The sequence below is a fragment of the Hyperolius riggenbachi genome, chromosome 1 (assembly GCF_040937935.1).
Source record: "Hyperolius riggenbachi isolate aHypRig1 chromosome 1, aHypRig1.pri, whole genome shotgun sequence".
Lineage (NCBI taxonomy): Eukaryota > Metazoa > Chordata > Amphibia > Anura > Hyperoliidae > Hyperolius > Hyperolius riggenbachi.
The window spans coordinates 156,536,196-156,560,246 of record NC_090646.1 but is presented as its reverse complement, the minus strand read 5'-3'; positions in this window follow the sequence as shown (position 1 = coordinate 156,560,246).

Sequence of the window (24,051 nt, the reverse complement as noted above, 5' to 3'; positions counted from 1 at the left end):
GAGAGGAGCATAGTGAGTACGTGGCAGATTTCATATTTTTTTGTCACGAGTTAGCAGAAATGGAAACTTTTTTTTTTTTTGTCACAAAGTGTCATTTTCCACTAACTTGTGACAAAAAATAAAATCTTCTATGAACTCACCATGCCTCTCAGTGAATACTTTGGGATGTCTTCTTTCCAAAATGGGGTCATTTGTGGGGTATTTATACTATCCTGGAATTTTAGCACCTCATGAAACATGACAGGTGCTCAGAAAAGTCATAGATGCTTCAAAATGGGAAAATTCACTTTTGGCACCATTTTGTAAATGCTATAACTTTTACCCAAACCAATAAATATACACTGAATGTTTTTTTTTTTTTTTTATCAAAGACATGTAGCACAATAAATTTGGACAAAAATGTATACAGAAATTTTACTTTATTTGAAAAATGTCAGCACAGAAAGTTAAAAAAATCATTTTTTTGACAAAATTCAAGTCTTTTTTTATGAATATAATAAAAACTAAAACTTGCAGTAGCAATCAAATAGCATCAAAAGAAAGCTGTATTAGTGACAAAAAAAGGAGGTAAAATTCATTTAGATGGTAGGTTGTATGACCGAGCAATAAATCGTGAAAGCTGCAGTGGTCTGAATGGAGAAAAATGCTCTGGTCCTTAAGGGGCGAAAAGACTGTGGTCCTTAAGTGGTTAAAAGAAAAGATTGAAAAATGATTAGAAAATGTTAATTGAATAAGGGATTAGGTGAGGAGTGTTTTGTGTAGAAAAATGCTATTAGTGAGATTGATATGTGAAAACTCAGAAGTGGTACCAAGCAATGAAAACAGTAATTATGGTGCCCACTCGCCCTTGGTCATATTGGTGCCCCATTGACAATAATGTTAATATTGTAATTGCTCATACCAGCTGTATAATAATAGTGCATGGTACTTAGAGGTGGGACTTATCAGCAGACTAAATCAGGGGTTTCAATTAGTGGCGGGTACAGGTGGGTTAGTGTTAGGTGGTGTGTGTGCAATGGGGGTGGGGGGTGGGGGGGGGGGGGTGTAAGGCGTAGGTAGGAGAAAGACAATGTGAGAGTTAGGTTAGGATAGTCAATAGTAAAATATCGGTGCCATTACCAATAATACTACATCTAGAGCAAAAGAGAAAATATTCTCTTTACCTTGCACCACAACTTCCCCGTTTTATGTATACACCCAGGCAATAATCAGCTCCTACCGTCTCACACTTATCACATGTACCTCAACCCCTCTATGGTGGAAAGGGCACCATAATAGATTTTAAAAACGTTATAAGACAGATTTCATCTTGAATGTCTAATGCTGATGGTCTCACTATACTGCATTTGCTTACTGTTAAATGAATATGCCACTAACATATGGAAAGAAGAAAGCAGCTCCCTGGGACTAACAGCTTCATTAGTTTGTTCTGTTAAGTGGAGAGTTGTGATTAAAAATAGAATAGGTGAAATGAAGACGTACTGGAAGTCATTGTGTAATCACTTTGCATGTTCATGTTATACACCTTGTGTGACACACTACTTCTTCCCTGCTCTTCTCGCTTGGCACCCATGTCTGCGCTTTGTTCTTCTGTGATGGGCTTTTGTTCTCGCCTTCTAACAAAACGCTCATATAATAATGTAAAATAAAGCGTAGTGTTTCATTAACTTTCTCATAATTGTTTTTCAATACAGCTTTCAAGCAGACTAAAGCAATTTTCCTTGGTAAATCAATGTTCACAAGCGGAACCCATTCCATGTCTCTAAAACAGTATTCGTTACCAATAATGCAGTACATTAGGCAGTGCTAGAAAAAAGCAAAACATCCATTGTCCTCATTCTTGCCCCTTTGTTTCTGGGTAATATTGTAAATACAGTACATATGGCTTTTCTGCTTCCAGATGTAATGCTGTCCATTAGAGGGGATGGATCTTGCAGACGTAATCTTACACGCTAGTAAGCACTGCATCCAAGGGCAGTGCACAAACAAGGACACTAGGCTCACCCATGCATTTCTTTTTATGTCTATGGAGAGAGGAGCAATACACTGATACCACTGCTGCCCCCTTACCAGAGGGAAATATATGAAATTAGACAAGTGTTTATTAACACTTGGAGGTGACAATGTCAACGCTTTGAGGAATCGTGCTGTTAAGCATGCGTAATGCATAAGCAAGTGATGTCACACCAGGGGGAGGGGGGGCTGAGGGCAGAAGCGCTGCTCCACGCTGAGGTGCACGCTGGTGGCTGATGTAAGTGGAGGACGTGGCAAACTCACTCATACTCTGACCAAAAGCCTTACTGCACAAAGGAGATTGAAGAGTGTTGAGCCAGTGGGCTTAACGTTCCTGTTCCCATAGCTAAACAGGGTGACTGGCCACTAGTGATGGGCGAACAGTGTTCGCCACTGTTCAGGTTCGCCCGGATTTTGGCCTGTTCGGGTTCGGTTCGGCACCCCCCGAACACCATGAGCTGCACGAACCCGAACAGGCCTTCTTTGTTCGGCCAAACACAGCCATGTCTGGCCGAACATAGCCCCCTATAGGGTCCCAGCATAAAGGGAGAGCATGCCCCGAGCGCGGGGGGGGTCGGAAATGCCCCCCACCCCTCCCCGCTAAGCTCTCCCTTTTGCTGGTTCCCTATAATGTTAAATTTAAGCCCCCCAAAAGTACCTGAGGAGGAGGGCAGGAAGCGGGCAGCCAGAGATGCTAGGCGCTAGTACCATCTGGTACTTCCGCCCTCTCTTGACGCACCTCCTGTTTACATTTGAAGTCGCGTCAAGAGAGCGCAGAAGTACCGCGATGACGCGTACGAGGGTACGTGTCATCATGTAGATGACGCGTACCCTCGTTCGCGTCATCGCGGTACTTCTGCGCTCTCTTGATGCGACTTCAAATGTAAACAGGAGGTGCGTCAAGAGAGGGCGGAAGTACCAGATGGTACTAGCGCCTAGCATCTCCGGCTGCCCGCTTCCTGCCCTCCTCCTCAGGTACTTTTGGGGGGCTTAAATTTAACATTATAGGGAACCGGCAAAAGGGAGAGCTTAGCGGGGAGGGGTGGGGGGCATTTCCCCCCCCCCCCCCGCGCACTCGGGGCATGCTCTCCCTTTATGCTGGGACCCTATAGGGGCCCCAAAGGGACATGTTCGGGTTGGGTTCGGGGTTCGGCTCGAACATGCCGAACATCAGGGGCATGTTCGGCCGAACCACACCGAACCCGAACATCCAGATGTTCGCCCAACACTACTGGCCACATACATACATTGGCGGACCAAGAGTTTTGAGTCCAGCGAATGCTGGTTTAAGTGTTCTCAATCTACTTAGGCCGCTGTATAGAGGGTCTGATGTACTAGTGGAGGATAAGCTGTGGCAGGGCTGTTCTCATACCGCTAATACACAGTGTCAACTGATTCATGGAGGCATAAGGATTGGACTGAAATCTTATCGTGAACGGAGGTTGGATTCAATTGGAACTTTTTGGTCTGATCACTCCAATATAAAGTACTTATGACAAAGCACATGGAACTGTACTCGTAACTACACTCATCAATCACAGGCTGTGACAGTTATGAACTGATGGGACGTGATTGATGTGGTATGTGCGGTACTGTTTGAGTTGAGACCTGCTGTAGTGTAGCGGGGCAGCACTCTCCATACATAATGGCCCCAATGGAGATAGTGATTTTAATGATTTTCATTTGTTTGTAATTGTGCAATAAAGTTTATTACCTTGTAGCTGCTGGCATACTTACATTTTGATGGTGGTTTTATACTGTATGTGTTAAACCGGCATGCTCCTATTTTGTGGTAGTGGTAACCAATGGGTGGGCTCCCATTCTTAACATTATATTTGTAGGTGTTTATTAAAATGTCAATGTGATTTTGCCCACAACCTCTGAAGGTAGTATATGAGTAATATCAAAAAAACATAAACATTTTTTTTGATCAATTTAAGTTCCAGACAAATGCATATGTTTTATAATGCATAATAAACTAGATCTGAATAGTAGATATTCTCCACCTTAGGTTTTTTCCTAAAACTAATCAAACAGTGCCAGGGGCATAAGTACAAACTGTGGGGGTCCACAGCTAATCTCTCATTGGGCCCCCATTTCTAAGATCTCTGCCTCCAGAACTCCAGGGTTTATATCAAAGCTACGGAGGTCCCTGGGACACAAAGGAGTCGCTGGAGACTAAGACAGTAATAAAAATCCATTAGAGGTTTTAACTATTTTCATTATCATCCAAAATTAAAGAGTCACTGTAGTGACATATAGCAGAATGCAGAAAATTATTCAGATTATCCACTTTTATGGTAATTTTCCTGGTTTTAGCATCAGAAGCACTTTCCATATGTATATATTACTGTTTATTGGTATGTAGCCTCGCCCTCCCAATGATCCCACTGATGCTTAGCCTAGGTCCTTTAACTATGCAGAATTTTCTATCCAGCACATCCGGGGAGATCAGGCATTGTTTACACTGGCTGCAGAATTCTCAGAAACAAACATTTCCTAGAGCTGCACCTGACAGAACTAAATGCAAATCAGGGTGAGGAAAGATCCTACAATGGGTAAACACTGACTACATTTTTTATTAATGAATATTGAAAAAAAAAAAAGCAATTTTATTGATTAGGTTTATTTATTTGGTTATTTTCACTACAGTTCCTATTTAAAAAAAATTACCTTTAAGTTTGAATTTAATTGTCATAGTGTAGAAGAGATGGGGGTGGATATGTTTAAAATACACAATTTACATCTTGTACAGATATTTAAGATTTTTAAGCAATGGTTGGTGTCAGCGCTTCTGCACAGCCCCTCCTACATGCAGAGATTAAAGGGAACCCGAGGTCAGCAGGATATGGAGGCTGCCATATTTATTTCCTTGTAAACAATGCCAGTTGCCTGGCAGCCCTAATGATCTTCTGGCAGAAGTAGGGTAAGAGTCAAAACCCTGGAACAAGCATGAGACTAATCCAGTAAAATGTAAGTCAGATTCACTAAGGTAAATAGTGTGGGAAACCTCCTGTTGCTCGCGCTATTAAATCAGCACAATTTAATTTTGTTGTCATGCATGCTACACTACGCGTGCTAGTGGCAGCATAGCGTGCGTAACTAAACAATGGGCGCTGCTTATTATAGCCGCGCTGTAGTAATGTATCGCTAACGCAACACCTCACTAGTGTGGCCGCCACTATGTTAAGTAACATAGCAGTGACCGCGCTAGTGAAGAAGTATCTGCAGTGATACATCACTACCGTGCGGCTTTTGCACGCAGCGCCCGTTGTTTAGTTACACACGCTATGTGTTGCAGAATTCTCCTCCCAGAGCAGATGTAATTTTCACTGGCTTCAAAACACATAGTAAACGAACATTATGCAGCAACGTAAATTCCAGAATGTAAAACGGTGCGGAAAGATTTAATAATGGGTAAACACTGATTAAGTGATGTCTAAAGTAATATTGTAAAAAATAAGCAATTTTATTCATTTTGATATTTTTCAGCTCACTTCCTCTTTATTCAGTTCAGGTTTACAATAAATTATACATTATAGTGTCATAGGAAGGAGAGAGACAAAATAACTGGCTATTCATTGCAATTGGCATCATCAGGCTAACCAATCAGAGGTTTGCTTTCCTATGATAGTAAGCTAGTTTCAGATATAAAGGCACTGGTTTGCACTGATAAAGATATTTAGAGGGTGTGAACAGGAAGGTCATGTTCAAGCGCACCAGTGCATTCTACCCCCAAATACATCAAGACGAGCTCCAATATATCCCACACATTCCTAAATAAGCAAAATTTCCAATTTAAAGCAAACCTGTGATGTTTGCACATGATCGATTAACATACTTGCCTCAGGAGGGGGAAGCCTCTTGATCCTCCATAGTCTTCCCTCGTCCTCCTCTGCCAGGCCAATCTAACAATGGCCTGGCAGAGCACTGACCCACTTTGGCTCAGGCAGAAAAAGCCGGGCCCTATTGGGTCCATACTACTGCACAGGCCCAGATGGCTCGTGCATGTGCAGTGGCATGAACCTGATCGATCTCAGCTGTTTCCACCAAAGCCCCAGTGGGTCCATGTTCCACTGACAAGTGCTTGTCAAAGATTTTTAGCTAAACCCAGTGAGTAAACAGCAAGGAGAATCGGGATGCGGAAAGACGGAAAGCCTCTGGAATATCCAGAGGCTGTCCTCTACCTAGATAAATACCTATATTGATGTAAAATATTGCTCTGCTTGTTCAAAGGTAGAACAGCAGGTGGGGGGAGGGGTTCCTTGCACTCTAGCAGTTCCTGGAAATCCGGGCTGTATAGTGGGCTTTGGCAGAGGAGTCAAACAGGCAGAGAGGATGAGTGCTCCGTAGTGTGACAACATTTTATTAGAAGTTAAAAACAGGCATGTAGGTGGGCATGAAGCCCTTGCATACATCCTGGGTGGGTGCAGCCTCGAACCACTGTGGTCCATGGCAGTAAGTGGACCAGATGGAAAAGGTGCCTGGGTTAGACTATCGTGTGCTGATGACGTCACGGGGCATTTCAGCGTGTCCACGCTTGTGTCAGACATCACTAACACATGATAGTCCAGCGGTGGTGCACCAAGGCACCTTTTCAATCTGGGCCACTTCCTGCCATTGGCTGCACCCACCCAGGGCGTATGCAAGGGCTTCACGCCCACCTACATGACTGTTTTTAACTAATACTCTGTAAGTGTAACCCTTAGTGCATTGGTTTTTTAATAAAATGTAGTCACACTACGGAGCGATCCTCCTTTCTGCCTTTAAGTACCCAAATTGGGCATATTTTCCCTACAGGTTTCCATCAAGAGTGAAATCAGTATTGTAAAAATGCATGTTCTTTTCACAATTTCTATCTATAAATGTGGAAAATGTGCCATCAAATTGGTTAACAAGGATACCAAAGAACTGAGAGAAAGTGATGCAGAGTATCTGAAAGCCATGCAGAGTTTATGAGAATTTTATCTGCAATTCAAGGACGGCCATCTGAACATAGCTCCTTCATTCAGCACTATACAGAAGTTGAAAGACTGTTTGCATTCATGACTTGTGTGACCCTCACTGCAAACGATGTGCTTCAAAGCATTTTACCGAAGAAACATTGGGTCAAGCACTGCTAGTTACGGCATATCAACAAACAAGGGAATCAAAGTAATTGCATACAGCAGGATAGCAGAAAACTGGTCCTTCACGCCAATACCAGCCAGCTAGGCCTCGTCGTAACACTATGGGTAAGAAAATCTATTCAGTCAGCCATCACATCACTTGCTTCAGACAAGCAGAAGTAAACAGGAAATTAGCCAACTTGGATCCCTTTCAAGGGGGGAAAGCATGAATAGTGTCACATTCACACTAAATAATAAGCCCATTCCAAAATAACAGAGGCCCCTGGATCAATCCCAGAGTTCATGCATGGATAGACTGCATTATAAGATCTGCTCTGCAGCAACTAGCTGACCCGGTGAGAATGGAGTATACAGTTGTATCCCTATATTTTATTAAACGGCAATAGTACATGGTCTTTTAACCCCTACAGCACTTGTAGATTATGGAAGGTGATGACATTGCTGACTTTGTTGCCTAACTACCATAGTGAGTTAGTAACCCAAAAGAAATCTAATAATCTGATGGTTTTCACATTAGTTGGCCTATACTGCATAATTACCATAGGTGTGTGACTTAGACATTACTGGCTAATCAGCCAAGTGATTAGCATCCCTATAATTAACTCAGCCACTTTCTTAATCAGTTCATACAGGTTCACTTTAAAGGTTTGTTTCTGTAGAATATGAAACGCTCTATGACGGTTAAGAGTTGATGTAGCGTTGAGAAGTTTGCATTAGTCTCAACAGAATGCATATTATAAGTGTTTATATTGCTGAAGATAGGTCTTTTCTCCTTTGTCTATTGCCACAATGTAGAATTTGACGGGACAGACAAGACAGACATAGGACAGGCAATTGAAGCGGACCTGAACTCAGAACTTCCTCTCTGCTCTAAAAGATATGCAACAGCTTAAATAACCTTTAAAGAAAAAACGTTTCTTTGTTACAGCTGATACAAATCCTGCAATAAATCTGCACTGTTTCTACTTCCTGCTTTCATGGAAGCAGACATATTATTAACATACTGTGCTTTCAAGTGAGCTTATCTGTCATGGCAGTCAGCTGACACAACTGAGGGATCAAACTGCAACTTGTGATTAGACACAGATGAGGGGGAATTAGACAGGCTAAATACTCTAAATACATACAGGGTGCATGTTTCTATGTTTTCGTTCTGTCCTGTGCAAGAGTCCAGGTCCACTTTAAGGCTTAGGTCAGGCAAGCAGCCAAACTGTCCAGTTCATCCAGAAAAGTGAACTTTGACCAATTAATTTTGTTTGTTCATATTCATATGGTTGGGTTATTTGTATCTACAATTTCACCACCTGAGTGTGGATAGGGTTATGATCTACAGCTCCCTAGTGATTGGTTGTCTTTCATGAAACCTACTGAATTTTTGTGAATACCTATCTTGCAATATCTATAATCTCTTGCACAGACATATTTTGCTATCATTGTCTGTCAGACTCTCTCCTTTTGTAATCAAGTTTGAGAAAAAGTCTTGTTCTGCCTATACCTTAGGCTTAGGTCAGGCAAGCAGCCAAACTGTCCAGGTCATCCACCCCTCAACAAGTGACCTGCCACAAATGCAGTGTCTACACCCCCAACCACAAAAGTGGTTGTGATTGGCAGCTACTAGGCAGCTGTGAACCACAAAATTCAAAACCAATGCAGATCACATCTGAGGGGCAGTCCCCCAGCTATGTAAATGGGGTTAAACTGGTACAGCACTAAAGAAGTGTGGTGTCTCCATTTCACCTTTGTCCTTACTCCCGCCAAGCATGGCCAACAAGGCTTTAAAACTCCCAGAATAACTTGGGCCAAGTATGGCCCTCCAATGGCATGCGATGCTGGACATAGAGCTGCAGAAACAGGTTACATGATACTTGGTCCTTCTGTACCATGCTAAAATGTATGTAAAATAAGAATAAATGAGGCACTTTGCTCTAGAGACTTCCTACAAAACGTGTGTGTTACGAAGAAAAGTGAACTTTGACCAATTAATTGTGTTTGTTCATATTCATATGGTTGGGTTATTTGTATCTACAATTTCACCACCTAAGTGTGTATAGAGTTATGATGTACATCTCCCCAGTGATTGGTTGTCTTTCATGAAACCTACTGTATTTTTGTGAATACCTATCTTGCAATACCTATAATCTCTTGCACAGACATATTTTGCTATCATTGTCTGTCAGACTCTCTCCTTTTGTAATCAAGTTTGAGAAAAAGTCTTGTTCTGCCTATACCTTTGAAGCTAATAAAAATAGTGTTACAAAAAAAAAAGTTTGAGAAAAATTAAATAAAAATCATGCCAGTGTGAACAAACTTGCCTCTTCTATATATATTTCTGAGGATGAATGATAATAACAGGTTCATTCCAATTAGTTTCTTCTATGTTCAATTCTGAACACTGGCATAATCCTTTTAACATTTCCATAATGTGCCTGTAGAAAAAATAATAATAATAAAAAAATCATAGACTTCCTTAGGAAGCCAAAAGCCACACAGGACCTCCCTGGAAAAAAAAAAAACAATGCGAATGCAGATTTCATCTATTACATGCCTCTCATCCCCACATTCTGCTATATTTCTCCCCGCTTAAAAGTATCTAATTATGCCATGTCTGCCAAAGTTAAATGCCACTTCTTATAATATACACGAAAGAGCAAGGAGATTTTTTTTTTTAATAAACTGAGAAATGTCTTTTATTTTGTCCTGAACACACCTGCCCCAGGCAAAGTTTTGACATCAGAGGCTACTTCTCCCGCCCATGTAAAATATGCACGCTCCTTACTTAAGTTAATATCAAATCCTTTTGGGCATAGTCTCAGCTTTCTTTAGCCTTAGGCGAAGTCTGACATAAGAAAAAAAAAAAAATCAGCCCATAGAAAACACCTTTGCTCTCTCTCCTTTCATGTTATTAGGAAATCCTTTTGGGCATAGCAATAGAACAAAAGGCTTTGAAAGAAAGGATTGATGGTCTTAAAACAGAGAGATGACTGTTCAAATCTAGCTTAAAAGATAGAGAACCTATAAAAAGCAATGATCAGCGGCAAAGAGACAGGGTTGCAAATCTACATCGCCATGACAACAGATGCAAAGAGTAAAAAAGCCAGTATATTTCAACGGTAGCTGCTTACAATGCTGATTTTGAAGGCTATAACGTAAGCGCAATGCAAGATGAATTAAAAAAGCCTTTGCTGAAAGATTACAATGCTGTCTACATTTATTTTCGGCGCCCAATGTAACGTTCTGCCGAGCCACCTGTGAACCGTATATGTTGCTGCCAAGCAAACAGACTGGAAAACAATGAATCTAGGTAGAACAAGATAGATTCTTTCATCCCAGATATATCTGTAAGAGATATTAAAGAGAACCTGTTGTGATTAATGTAGACAGTATCCAAAGAGCTGGCGAGCATATGCTGTCTTTTGAACGGTTTTATTGCATTACTTAAGAATACAGAGTAAGCCATTACCACATCTAAAATTCCTGTTACCATGTCAGCGTTGGTGTTCTGTGCGAAGGGGGAGTTAGATGTAATTATCAATGGCGTTTCACTGCTCCTGTAAGAAACCATTCAGAACGAGAGGGGCTGCAACAAGCTTGCTGCTAATCTGATATTCCTATTAGTGGAGGGGATTGATTCATAAGTGGGATTTGTAGCATTGCACAATTCAGTCAGCGGGCGAGCATGCACCACAGGAGGCAAGGGAGTGAAATGATTTGAAAACTTTACCAAATGTAGATGAGGGAATATAATGGCGGTCAGCAACTTAAAGGGATTCTGAAGTGAAAATAAACTTATGGTATAGTGAATTGTATGCGTAGTACAGCTAAGAAATGGAACACTAGTAGAAAAGAAAATAGTATCATATTGTTTGCCAGTACAGGAAAAGTTAAGAAACTTCAGTTGTTATCTATGGAAAAGAGCTTCTCTGACCAAACTGGGGTTGAAGACAGTTATTTTTTCTGAAGCGATTATGCATCAAAGAAACAGTGAGAGGCAGCTTCAGATAACGTTTTACTGCAGAGGAGTCCAAAGGGTCATTAGCTCTGCTCTGTTTTAGTGTTTAAAATACAGAGTGTGGATTGTATTTGCAAATATGACAGAATGATGCAATGTTTTAAATAAAAAAAGCTATATAACTGAAAATAAAAAGATGACTCTTTCCTTCGCTACTAATATTATCCGTAATACGCATATAATTCATTATATTAGAAGTTTTTGGGGTTTTTTTCGCATCACTGGCACTTTAATATTTAGATAAGATTTAATTTTATATATATATATATATATATATATATATATATATATATATATATATATATATATATATATATATACAGGATTTTTTCAAAAAATTAGCATATTGTGATAAAGGTCATTATTTTCTGTAATGTACTGATAAACATTAGACTTTCATATATTTTAGATTCAAATACACACAACTGAAGTAGTCCAAGCCTTTTATTGTTTTAATATTGATGATTTTGGCATACAGCTCATGAAAACCCAAATTTCCTATCTCAAAATATTAGCATATTTCATCCGACCAATAAAAGAAAAGTGTTTTTAAAACAAAAAAAGTCAACCTTCAAATAATTATGTTCAGTTATGCACTCAATACTTGGTAGGGAATCCTTTTGCAGAAATTACTGCTTCAATGCGGCATGGCATGGAGGCAATCAGCCTGTGGCACTGCTCAGGTGTTATGGAGGCCCAGGATGCTTCGATAGCGGCCTTAAGCTCATTCAGAGTGTTGGGTCTTGCGTCTCTCAACTTTCTCTTCACAATATCCCACAGATTCTCTATGGGGTTCAGGTTAGGAGAGTTGGCAGTCCAATTGAGCACTATAATACCATGGTCAGTAAATCATTTACCAGTGGTTTTGGCACTGTGAGCAGGTGCCAGGTCGTGCTGAAAAATGAAATATTCATCTCCATAAAGCTTTTCAGCAGATGGAAGCATGAAGTGCTCCAAAATCTCCTGATAGCTAGCTGCATTGACCCTGCCCTTGATAAAACACAGTGGACCAACACCAGCAGCTGACATGGCACCCCAGACCATCACAGACTGTGGGTATTTGACACTGGACTTCAGGCATTTTGGCATTTCCCTCTCCCCAGTCTTCCTCCAGACTCTGTCACCTTGATTTCCGAATGACATGTAAAAGTTGCTTTCATCCGAAAAAAGTACTTTGGACCACTGAGCAACAGTCCAGTGCTACTTGTCTGTAGCCAAGGTCAGGAGCTTCTGCCGCTGTTTCTGGTTCAAAAGTGGGTTCATGCTTCCATCTGCTGAAAAGCTTTATGGAGATGAAGATTTTATTTTTCAGCACGACCTGGCACCTGCTCACAGTGCCAAAACCACTGGTAAATGGTTTACTGACCATGGTATTACTGTGCTCAATTGCCTGCCAACTCTCCTGACCTGAACCCCATAGAGAATCTGTGGGATATTGTGAAGAGAAAGTTAAGAGACGCAAGACCCAACACTCTGGATGAGCTTAAGGCCGCTATTGAAGCATCCTGGGCCTCCATAACACCTGAGCAGTGCCACAGGCTGATTGCCTCCATGTCACGCCGCATTGAAGCAGTAATTTCTGCAAAAGGATTCCCAACCAAGTATTGAGTGCATAACTGAACATAATTATTTTAAGGTTGACTTTTTTTGTTTTAAAAACACTTTTCTTTTATTGGTCGGATGAAATATGCTAATATTTTGAGATAGGAAATTTGGGTTTTCATGAGCTGTATGCCAAAATTATCAATATTAAAACAATAAAAGGCTTGAACTACTTCAGTTGTGTGTATTTGAATCTAAAATATATGAAAGTCTAATGTTTATCAGTACATTACAGAAAATAATGAGCTTTATCACAATATGCTAATTTTTTGAGAAGATCCTGTATATATATATATATGCAAAAGTTTGGGCAACCTTGTAAATCTTCATGATTTTCCTGTATAAATTGTTGGTTGTTACAATAAAAAATGTCAGTTAAATATATCATATAGGAGACACACACAGTGATATTTGAGAAGTGAAATGGAGATTAAAGAAAGTGTACAATAATTGTTTAAACCAAATTAGGCAGGTGCATAAAAAAATAAATTAAATTAAATTAAATCGATATTTAGTAGATCCTCCTTGTGCAGAAATGACTGACTCTAAATGCTTCCTGTAGGTTCCAATGAGAGTCTGGATTCTGGCTGAAGGTATTTTGGACCATTTCTCTTTACAAAGCATCTCTAGTTCATTCAGGTTTGATGGCTTCCGAGCATGGACAGCTCTCTTTAACTCACACCACAGATTTTCAATTACATTCAGGTCTGGGGACTCAGATGGCCATTCCAGAACGTTGTACTTGTCCTCTGCATGAATGCCTTAGTGGATTTTGAGCAGTGGTTGGGGTCGTTGTCTTGTTGAAAGATCCAGCCTCGGGGCAGCTTCAGCTTTGTCACTGATTCCCGGACATTGGTCTCCAGAATCTGCTGATACTGAGTGGAATCTATACGTCTTTCAACTTTGACAAGATTCCCAGTCCCTGCACTGGCCACACAGCACCACAGCATGATGGAACCACCACCATATTTTACTGTAGGTGGCAGGTGTTTTTCTTGGAATGCTGTGCTCTTTTTCCTCCATGCATAATGCCCCTTGTTATGCCCAAATAACTCATCAGTCCAGAGCACCTTATTCCAAAATAAAGCTGGCTTGTCCAAATGTGCTTTAGCATACCTCAAGCGGCTCTGTTTGTGCTGTGGGCTTCCTCTGCATCACTCTCGCAAACAGCATCTCCTTGTGTAAAGTGCACCGAATGGTTGAACGATGCACAGTGACCCCATCTGCAGCAAGAAGATGTTGTAGGTCTTTGGTGCTTGTCTGTGGGTTGACTCTGACTGTTCTCACCATTCGTTGCTTCTGTCTATCCGAGATTTTTCTTGGTCTGCCACTTTGAGCCTTAACTTGAGCTGAGCCTATGGTCTTCCATTTCCTCAATATTTTCCTAACTGTGGAAAAAGACAGCTGAATCTCTGAGACAGCTTTCTGTGTCCTTCCCCTAAACCATGATGGTGAACAATCTTTGTCTTCAGGTCATTTGAGAGTGCTTTTGAGCCCCCCATGTTGCTACTCTTCAGAGAAAATTAAAAGAAGAGGAAACCTACAATTGACCCTCTTAAATACTCTTTCTCATAATTGGATTCACCTGTGTATGTAGGTCAGGGGTTACTGAGCTTACCAAGCCAATTTGAGTTCCAATAATTAGTTCTAAAGGTTTTGGAATCAATAACATGACAAAGTGCCTACATTTATGCACCTGCCTCATTTTATTTAAACAATTATTGTGCACTTTCTGTAAATCCAATAAACTTCATTTCACTTCTCAAATATCACTGTGTGTGTCTCCTATATGATATATTTAACTGACATTTTTTATTGTAACAACCAACGATTTATACAGGAAAATCACGATGATTAACAAGGTTGCCCAAACTTTCGCATCCCACTGTGTATATTATATATATATATATATACAGTGGTGTGAAAAACTATTTGCCCCCTTCCTGATTTCTTATTCTTTTGCATGTTTGTCACACTTAAATGTTTCTGCTCATCAAAAACGGTTAACTATTAGTCAAAGATAACATAATTGAACACAAAATGCAGTTTTAAATGATGGTTTTTATTATTTAGTGAGAAAAAAACCTCAAAACCTACATGGCCCTGTGTGAAAAAGAAATTGCCCCCTGAACCTAATGACTGGTTGGGCCACCCTTAGCAGCAATAACTGCAATCAAGCGTTTGCGATAACTTGCAACGAGTCTTTTACAGCATCTTTGCAGAATTGTTGTAATTCAGCTCTATTTGAGGGTTTTCTAGCATGAACTGCCTTTTTAAGGTCATGCCACAACATCTCAATAGGATTCAGGTCAGGACTTTGACTAGGTCACTCCAAAGTCTTCATTTTGTTTTTCTTCAGCTATTCAGAGGTGGATTTACTGGTGTGTTTTGGGTCATTGTCCTGCTGCAGCACCCAAGATCGCTTCAGCTTGAGTTGACGAACAAATGGCCGTACATTCTCCTCCAGGATTTTTTGGTAGACAGTAGAATACATGGTTCCATCTATCACAGCAAGCCTTCCAGGTCATGAAGCAGCAAAACAACCCTAGACCATCACACTACCACCACCATATTTTACTGTTGGTATGATGTTCTTTTGCTGAAATCCTGTGTTACTTCTACGCCAGATGTAACGGGACACACACCTTCCAAAAAGTTCAACTTTTGTCTCGTCGGTCCACAAGATATTTTCCCAAAAGTCTTGGCAATCATTGAGATTTTTTTAGCAAAATTGAGACAAGCCTTAATGTTCTTTTTGCTTAAAAGTGGTTTGCGCCTTGGATATCTGCCATGCAGGCCGTTTTTGCCCAGTCTCTTTCTTATGGTGGAGTCTTGAACACTGACCTTAATTGAGGCAAGTGAGGCCTGCAGTTCTTTAGATGTTGTCCTGGGGTCTTTTGTGGCCTCTCGGATGAGTTTTCTCTGCGCTCTTGGGGTAATTTTGGTCAGCCGGCCATTCCTGGGAAGGTTCATCACTGTTCCATGTTTTTGCCATTTGTGGATAATGGCTCTCACTGTGGTTCACTGGAGTCCTAAAGCTTTAGAAATGGCTTTATAACCTTTACCAGACTGATAGATCTCAATTACAGTACTTTTGTTCTCATTTGTTCCTGAATTTCTTTGGGTCTTGGCATGATGTCTAGCTTTTGAGGTGCTTTTGGTCTACTTCTGTGTCAGATAGCTCCTATTTAAGTGATTTCTTGATTGAAACAGGTGTGGCAGTAATCAGGCCTGGGGGTGACTACAGAAATTGAACTCAGGTGTGATAAACCACAGTTAAGTTATTTTTTAACAAGGGGGGCAATCACTTTTTCACACAGGGCCATGTAGATTGTGAGTTTTTTTTTTCTCACTAAATAATGAAAACCATCATTTAAAACTGCATTTTGTGTTCAAATATGTTATCTTTGACTAATAGTTAATGGTTTTTGATGAATAGAAACATTTAAGTGTGACAAACATGCAAAAGAATAAGAAATCAGGAAGGGGGCAAATAGTTTTTCACACCACTGTATATATATATATATATATATATATTTATATATATATATATATATATATATATATATATATATATATATATGTATATATATATATATATATATATATATATATATATATATATATACCGTATATAAAACCACACCCATCTCTAGCACAGTCAAGCATATAAATGAGCTCATTGTTCAGTCAGTAGCTAGTAGAAGGTGAAGTGTTTTTAATTTCAAGACTCCCATTTAGTTGACCCTTGGGTTTTTGGCATGGTTCCCACTAGAACGCTGATAAAAACTGGCATTTTTGCCTGGTTGGAGTGGGACTCACCAGATCGGGGACACTTTGGCGCAGTTGGTGAGCTTGAACATGTTGGGGTGAGGCCAGGAGCCCCTGTCGCTGTTTTCTTATTGTGGGCTGCAGCCCCTCTGTATTTATATATTTCTTATGGAGATTGGGGTTCTCCAGTGCTGCGTGCATGCTTTGCATAGTATTGCATAGAATTTGGTTTGTGCTGCTCATTCCCTGATATATATTATTTTCCCCTGTGAGCGTGCATAACCACACCCACCTCCAGCACCGTTAAGCATATAAATGAGCGGAGCTCATAGTTCAGTTAGTAGCTAGTAGAAGGTGAGGTGTTTTTAATTTCAGTTCTCCCATTTAGTTGACCCCTGGGCTTTTGACATGGTTCCCACTAGAATGCTGATAAAAACTGGCATTTTTGCCTGGTTGGAGTGGGACTCACCAGATCGGGCATGCTTTGGCGCAGTCGGTGAGCTTGAACGCGTTGGGGCATTGCCAGGAACCCCTGTCGCTGTTTTCCTGTTGTGTGCTGCAGCCCCTCTGTATTTATATATTTCTTATGGAGATTGGGGTTCTCTAGTGCTGCGTGCATGCTTTGAATTGCATAGAATTTGGTTTGTGCTGCTCATCCCCTGATATCTATATATACTGTTTATATATATATATATATATATATATATATATGTATATGTATATATATATATACTGTATATATATATATATATTGTATCTGACAATCCTTTACAAACCATAGTTCCAAAGTAATTAATTACAGAATTAGATCTATTATTATGTGTCAATCTTTATTACAGGACACGATTCTGCGCAGGTAATCTTTTATGTAACAAACGGGCAGATTTACTAATCAGCTGTAAAATTTACACACGCAGACAAAGCAGCACTTTTTACTCAATGCCCATTACATACATTGTGTAAATACCAATACAATTGACATGGACTATCTGTGCACTCAAATAAATGTTACTGTTGGTTATAGTCAATTTGCTCCAAAGCATGCTGCTCTAGGTATTCTGAGTAAATATACTAATAATGGCTCATCTAAAATAATACTAGCCCTAAACGATAATAATAGAACTACTACAACCACTAATACTAATAATACCTATTGGAGCTGCTGCTGTGCAGGTGTACACACACATATTTATTTGTAGAACATACCATGTCAAAAATGACCACCTAACATAAGAATGGTAATATCACATTAGGATATATTTCTAATACACATACAAAAACTTCAGAGTTGGTCCTTCCCCCTCTCACATTGCTATTGTGATACTGAAGTTAATTTAAATTAAAAAAAAGTTTGATGCTCACCTATGGAGAGAAAAGTCGCCAGATCCTAAAGAGTCTTTTCAGACCTTACTTCTTCCCCTCATTCCAGCGATGCTACTCCCTTTGTATGTATTCCACCAACTGGTGGAATACGAATTCAGGATCCTAAGAACGAGTACTTCCAGTGGCTCCCAGAGGTGGCAAATTTGAATTGGGGACAACACTGGACCAAGGACACCGAGAGGGGACAAGGAAGGCTCTGAGATGAGCCTCCCCTCTCCTCAGGTAAGTATCCGATTTTTTTTTAATGTGCTACAGATTTGCTTTAATTGAACAATGGTGAGATTATAAAGGGTGATAAAATTCATATTTGCATGTCAGGGTACTTGGGGTTCTCCAGGCTTCCAGGGTGGTCACGAAAATAAATATTCTAAGTAGATGGCATGGCAATGGCATTCTTTGATGGCAAAGGACACTAAGAGGTCTTGTGGGTTTCTGCCTTGACAAGTCAGAGCCATTGTGATGGCACAAGTGGAATCTTTTCAATATTAGACAGGTAGCTTTGGCTGATCAGTGCTCATTAAACAAGTTTTTGTAATAAAGTGGAGTAATCATTAACTGCTTCCCTACCTCTGCTACGCTTTCCTACACCCCTGTGACCTTCACCTCTGGCTCAGGGGCCTAGATATGTGTATTTCTTCCTTGTTGCCAGCGCTGCCCGCGATTGCATGTGTGCATGCGTGCACCCGTCAATCTGTGATCGCTGAATGGGCATTTGTTCCTGGTTTTGGTGTGATAAGTAGAGATAATGTTATTGGCAAATGAATGGGAGGTGCGTGATGTTGAAAATCGGTGTGGTTTTTAAGGGGAAATAACCTGTGGTAGGGAAGTGGTTAAATGCATTACAATTGTGTTTATGTACTTTTATTTGAAAACACCATAAGGACTAGCCTTATTTCCATGGCTCCCTTTCGTGTATTCAAGCAAGGCCACATTGTGCAGGCACCAGGGAGTTTGTACCTGCACAGTAGTATGAAGCCACTTCATACTTCATATATATCATGCTTCATACTACTATGGAGAGAAAAGCCATGCACATTCACACGTGTGCTACTGCACAGACGCAGGCCATAGTGTGAGCACAATGTGGGCACCAGCACAGAGAGGTAGACAGCTGTTTCATCTTACAACAAATTTGTCAGTACCTGAGTGAAATGAAGCCGTTTGGTTCTGCAAATGTGAATGTGCCCTTAACTTTTCTATGCAAGATAAAAGATTTAGGAATTTAACAGGACTAACTATACATTTAATGAGGGTTGAACAGTGAGTACTCTAGAAAGTGATGCTTTTCTGATTTCTGGGGATGGTAAACTGTAATTGTAACTTTAATGGACACATAGCAGATACATTTAGGAGAGTAACACACTAAGTGCAATATTAGTGGAGATAGGAGTCTTTCACATGTGAGAAAAACTATGGTAAATTGTCCTTGCAATATGGAATAGTAATAAAAGCACTGCATATATTAAACTGATTGCATATAGTAGGAAGGGAAATTGCAGTTCCTATTTCTACAAATGCACGGTAAGTAGATCCATACTTTAAAGCCTGTCAATTGATACATTCTAAAAACATAATGACCTTCTTTGTAACAGTAAAATGTAGATACACTTATATCCATGGTAAATAATTAATAAAAGAAAAATAAAGAAGAGATGCATTTTTGGAATTATATAATTAAAATAAGATTTTCTCACACAGCAATTCCACAAACCTGTTCATAAATACAGGAACATTATTTTCTTGTGAAATTGGTGAATATTACAGTAATCATTTTGTGCTACTATAATTAAAAAAAACACAGCAGAAAAAAGAAAAGAAAAGAAAATGTCTGATTTACATATATATTTGAGTAGAAGTCTAGAAATGTACAGTAGGTCTGATTCACTTCATAAAAGTATAGGGGTTGACTTATACACGAGTCACGAGCAACACTGAGCACACTGACTTGTGTGTGTATTAATAGTGACATTCCAATTTGCAGCAATTTACCCTGTGGTAAGTGATACTTTGAGGAAAGGAAATGCCAAGACAACACAGGTCTGAAAGTCATGGCCACAACAACTAACAAGAAAAGGTGCAAGAGGAAAATACCGGGCTTCAAAAAAGGGAGTGACTAATTGCAGCACTTGGGAAACTGGAGAAAGTAATGGCTGCACATAAGGAACAGGAGGGGTTAATGGCTGCAATACTGTATGCAGTGCAGTCATTAACTCCTCCTGCGCCCAAAGTGCAGCCATTAACTTTGCTGGGTAGACTTATACTTGAGTCAATAAAAATCCAGCTTAAGAGGGTTGAATATTACTTTCGACTTATACACGAGGTTGACTTGTATTCGACTATATACAGTAGCTAAAACGAGCCTGTATAGCAGATGCACTGATACAGACTGTGCAAGGAAGCACTTATAGACCGTGCTACAGCGCTCCACTCTGCCTCCATCTTGGGTCATCTTGCCACTGTAAGCTCTGGTCCTCCGAGGGCGCTGTCCTTCATACATACAAATGTGCACATATAAGCATAAGCAGTAAAAGAAATAAGGAAGTAAAGAGCACCAACCTGTGCTGTATGTGGTCACGGCAAATTAGAAGTTAAAACATAGTAGGACATCAGAGTGCTTGTACCAGTGGCATATGGCATTTTCATGAAGATGGCAGACCAAAGCTCACATATGTACGTACACAGAATTTGTTCCATTGTCCGCCTGCATTTATTCTCCCACCCCAACGCCTATTGCGATAGCTCATTTACAGGTAGGGGACGAGTCTATCATTGGCTCGTATTTAATAATAATAATAATCTGAACATTTGTATAGCGCTTTTCTCCTGACGGACTCAAATCGCTCAAGAGCTGCAGCCACTGGGACGCGCTCAAGAGGCCACCCTGCAGTGTTAGGGAGTTTTGCCTTGAACTCCTTACTGAACAGTTACTGACCCTCGCCAGGATTCAAACCCTGGTCTCCCATGTCAAAGGTGGTGCCCTTAACCAGTACACTATCCAGCCACTTTAACCATTTCTACTATAGTATACAGAGGCACCAATAGAGAAAAACCAGTACCAATTAAAAACAATAAAATTGTGGGTGGCAATGGTGGACTTGAACAAAAACACAAGCACTGATTCCAGTGTAATATAAAACGCACAAATTTAATTAGTACTCCTAATAAAAACAGTTTGCAACGCGTTTCACGGGTCTCAAGTCCGCTTCCTCAGGCAAAAAAACATACAGGCAGGAGCAACTGAAACATAAAAACATAAAACAGAAACCTATGTAATAACCAACAAAAATAGATCATCATAAATAATATATATAAAAAAACTGATCCAAGTATAGTGCATTACATTATGTAATACTATCTCTAGGTTCCATAGGGTCCCTAAGGTTATTGTAGTATATAGGCACGTGCATCTGTATACACATCAAGAGATCATAGCATATCCATAGGTAATCACCATAATTAAAATAAAAATTCCTTTTTGCACATGTAGCTACTCGACCTGTGCATATGACTACATATATACACACATATACATACATATACATACATACAAAACAAATAGCAAATGTATATTAGAATGTTCAGACCCACAATCTGAGCCCATGCACCTGGATACATTAATATCTTAAACATAACAGTTTAGGGATACAATGTTTTTATATAAATTTAGATGTAAATAGAAAAAAGAAGGGAACACCGAGAGCCCAATATAGTGTAGTATGTACAATAATGGGTAATGAGTGGTATATAAATGAATATTCTCACAAGTCAGGGTTACCGTATAGGTAACCACTGTATAGGCAGGTGAGGAGATTAGACCTGTCCTCACTCAGGATTAAGATGTCGCTCTCTGTAGATAGGGAGAAGAAAAGGGGGATTCAACCCCTACACCAGGGGTGGATGCTGATATTGTAAGGAGAACAGAGGCGCCAAAAGAATAAAATGTATTAAAAGCTTTAAAATTCCTCGGGAGGCGGTGGTGGACCCATCTCCCCGAAGTAGACATAATACCATCAATTTTAGTACAAACAAGTTTATTTATATACTCCAATAAGCAGTGCAACGCGTTTCGCAGGTATATTCCCGCCTCTTCAGGCAATAACAAATAGGAGTACACACAGTACAGTCTCAAGGTCACGATAAGCGCCTCTGTCGTTTATCATGACCTTGAGACTGTACTGTGTGTACTCCTATTTATTATTGCCTGAAGAGGAGGGAATATACCTGCGAAACGCATTGCACTGTTTATTGGAGTATATAAATAAACTTGTTTGTATTAAAATTGATGGTTTTAGATGTAAATAGGTTCCTGAGCTCCTGTCAATCTTCTTTTAACATGAATTTGACCCGATGAAGCGGTTTGTAGCCGCTCAACGCATTGTCTCATATGAATAATAAAACATTATACTTTTATCGAAAACTTTGCATTTTTGAATCTGACAGCATTAAGGTAAGATCAACTTACCCATTTACTAGATTGTTATACCTTGGGCGCCTTCTACATTTCTCTAGCATCTTTCTTCATCTGATATTCCTGGCCTGATATCGCTGATCAGGGGCACCTCTGGCCATTTTGTCACTCCAGGCAAGGAAACCTGTGGTGCCCCCCCGCCCGCCCTCTCCATGAAAATATTCGCAATGCAGCAGCTTTTCACCAGAAAATAATTTTATTACAGTAGTGGTTCAGCGCAATACTACTGATCTACCGCCACTATACCACTGTGTCCAATTGTAAAAATGTACTGCTTGATTGTACTTTTGGTACATTTTTGCCATGGATTGATTGAAATTCTGATCGATGTGGTGGTTGATAATCGCCATATTCGATCATTTTGAAAGAATCTATCTGTTAAAATGAATGCATCTATTGACAGCTATAGGCTAGGGTTACTAATAACAAGATTGGGTGATTCAATTGTGAGGGTAAAATTGGGGGGGCAAAGTAGAGAGTAACAAGGAACATTTATAATTACTGAGTAGGAAGAAGCAGAGATTTTGAACCCAGGTTGCCTGTGCCAGAGGCAGAGCCCTTAACCATTACACTACCCAGAGAGAGGAGGAATAGCACTATTATTTAGCTTTCCTTTAAGACGAGAAGACAGCCAGCACTAGGGGAAGGGGGGGGGGGGAACAAAGGTGAATGAGGGAGAGAGGAGGAGTGGAGAAAGACTGATAATAGCCTGAGATGGAGCAGAGAGCTTATCTGTATTGCAGCCACATAACACAGCCTGTAATGTGACTCCTGTCCTGCCAGTCTCTCACACAAGGCTGCAGCAGCCCTCCTGGAGTCTAGGGACTGTCTAAATCTTTTCAACCTGTGCAATACATACCTCCCAACTTTTTGAGATGAGAAAGAGGGACACTTCAGCCACACCCCTGATCACATCCCCATCACACCTCTAGTCACGCATACCATACAGATTCCATAAGAAAAATATGTTGTTTTATAATTCAAACCACACTGGTCCTTTCTATCCTGGGTCATTTTCCTTCATATTAACATTTGAAAATTAGTAATATATCAATGTAAAGGATGGGAATAAAGTTTACAGTCAAACACATTTTTAGTAGAGAAATATATATATTTACATAGAAAGAGGGACAAAGTCCTGAAAGAGGGACAAATGAGGAGGAAAGAGGGACAGAGTGACAGGGCTCCCAAAGAGGGACTGTCCCTGCAAAAGAGGGACAGTTGGGAGCTATGGTAATACCTTATCTAGCTGACCACATGCAGTCTTTACAATGGTGAGAAAGCAGACAGTTTCTTTCTAAGGACATTGTAGGAGGCAAGCCTCTTTTCTGCATCATGCTGTGTACATTTACCAGCTTGCCAGCAAATTGTACATGTATTTCCCTCAACCAGCCTAGTGCTTCACATTGTTGGCTCTCCATAAACCACAGACTTATACACTGTACCAGCAGCCTGGGGAAAAAAATCTCCCTCCTTCCTCCTGGCTAGTCCGTTCTGGAATGCACATATAGTTCTCTTCTTTTCAAGTCATAAGGAGGGACGGGCAGGACAGGAGTCACACAGACACACTCTAGATCCCCAGATAACACTAACATTAGCGAATGCCATACAAAGTGTTGTAGACAAAAGGTTTGTAGATTCCTTATTTGAGGCTGAGCAGCACAGGCTTTCTTTAG